A 2,326-nucleotide genomic window follows, 5' to 3' on the forward strand; every position below is an offset into this window, starting at 1 on the left:
TATATATATATTTAGGTTATCATGAAATATACTAGCCTGATCTAGTTTTGCCAACCCATTTTTGGAGATATATAATATTATGGATTAGATTAATTTTTAGTAATAAAAAAACCAAACAAAAAAACTCTTGCTGAACTTTTTAAATAGAGTCATAGGAGAAGAAGATAAGAGAATTTGTTAACGAGGTTCGGCTAATTGTGCATACGTCTCCTGGAAACGCTGAACGGCTACCAAGATATTATTAGAGAATAAAGATTACAAAACCTAGCACACTCATGGGCCCACCTGCCCATGAAGTGTTTCTATTAGGTGTTTCCATTTGGTGCACATTATAACAAGGAATTTGATTCCAATATATAACATTGATATTCTACTTTATTCTAATGTTTGACAATGTAAGACTTCATATAATAACATATTTCAAACAATCTCAACAAGCTATATAATGCTATCAAAGCTTTCTAGCTTGAAAGATGCTGAATTGAATGAATTCCAGAGGACTTAAAGTAAGACAATATAGTGAGGACCACATGTACAGTTGATACTACTAAATTAAGCCGCGTTAATGTTTGTCTCTAACTCATGCTCTCTCTCCTTCTCTCACAAAACGGATCCCAAAACGTTAAAAAAAAAGTTGTAGATATTGAGACAAATAGCACAATTACAAAAAAATGTGATTGTTTCTATGTGATAGATCACTTTCATATTCTTGAACCACACACACATTATACTACTCTGCACCACGTATTTGCCTGGCCAGATTAATATGTTCAATAATGCATATGGTGGTCATGGATTAATTCTTCACTTACCTCATATACATTGTCTTGTTATATATACATGTTCATATATTCTTCTATCGTGTTCTTCTTTGGTTCTCTTAACAGCCAACAGTTTCTTCCTATTTGTTGACAAATACTCACATGATTATGCATACATGGTAAAGTGAATAATCGTGACTGGGATCAGAAGAGAAGTAACAAGGAAATAATGGTTTTAAATCTAAGTTTGCACAGCTGCAATGAATACTGCATGCAATATTATGATTTGATGATCACCACAAGTATATTGTGACCACAATTACATTCACATCATATACATAATTTCAAATCTTAAAGGGAATTATAAATGCACACGCATACATATATATATATATATATATATATTAAGTTGAGAAAATATTTTTTTAAAAGCTAGGCTGCATCTCCGGTAAGAAATAGAACGAAATTAAGTCTAAAGCATGAAAGCCAAGATACCTCAAATTGAAATTGTAGTCATGAGTAGAGTTCCGAACTTCATAAGTTGAGAATCTAATTAATCTGTTGGTGATTGAGTGATTGAAGCTGCAAGATGACCTGATAGAACCACGTCTCTTATAACCTATTGCCCTAGTATCCCTAAAATATACAATAAGCCTAAGCCTCACTAGATGGTGTCGGGTTATATGGATCGAACCAATCAGAGTATTTTATATAAATTATGTCAATTGACAAAACATTGTTCTCTAACTTTTTTCAAAATTGTTTCATTCATGAGTTTTTTCTTGGCTACTCAAGAAAACACTTCAGATTTAAAACACTTACAAAACTAAGCCAGGTAAAATTAACTCTTGTTCTTTTTAACCACTAATACTACCACTAATCTTGAATCTAAACTTAAACCAACAGAAGAGATTTTCTCTAATTAATTACTATTAATTCCTAGTGATAAACTAGGAATGAAGAATATAAAGTGTTTGGTTAATTACCAGATCATGCTGGCAGCTTCAACCTCTCAAACCAGCATACTTGTGAATAGAGAGATCGATGAACACTATTGGTACCCTTTAATTGAATCTCCAAAAATTGCATGACTCATGCATGTTTGGAGTAAAGAAAGCCCTCCAGATACATATAAATGCTTGACTGTGCAGCTTCAATGTCTCTTATTTTTCACTGTGCTATAGAGGGAGGGAGTATTTAATAGTGGGTTTTGGTCCACCCTTACAGCTAATGACAGCGACTCTTCTTTCTCTCACTCTGTTGGGTTTGCATTTCTAATCATATCATATATTTGATAAAAGAGGGACCACACGTAATGGTCCTTACTCCTTAAGAAAGAAAGAAAAAAAAACATTTATGGGGGTAATTTATATTAGAATCTATAATATTATTAGCACATATATAGTAGTATTAATTCTTGGTTTTTGACGAAAGATCCTTTTCTTTGGAGAAAAGGAATAGAGTTTTTCAGCAGACATACAATTGTGTTTAGTTTTTATTTTTTAGATACAAGACTAACCCTTATGAATACCAATACCATAATTAGTTCCTTATATATATATATA

At 32.1% G+C, this 2,326-nt stretch overlaps 1 long non-coding RNA gene across 1 annotated transcript; it reads left to right on the top strand.

Moving 5' to 3' along the window:
• LOC109349502 lies at nucleotides 7-1,094 on the top strand. The gene is made up of 2 exons (XR_002107981.1): nucleotides 7-185; nucleotides 439-1,094. It is a non-coding gene; the product is annotated as an uncharacterized LOC109349502 (long non-coding RNA).

Source organism: Lupinus angustifolius, chromosome LG06, assembly GCF_001865875.1.
Source record: "Lupinus angustifolius cultivar Tanjil chromosome LG06, LupAngTanjil_v1.0, whole genome shotgun sequence".
Taxonomy (NCBI): domain Eukaryota; kingdom Viridiplantae; phylum Streptophyta; class Magnoliopsida; order Fabales; family Fabaceae; genus Lupinus; species Lupinus angustifolius.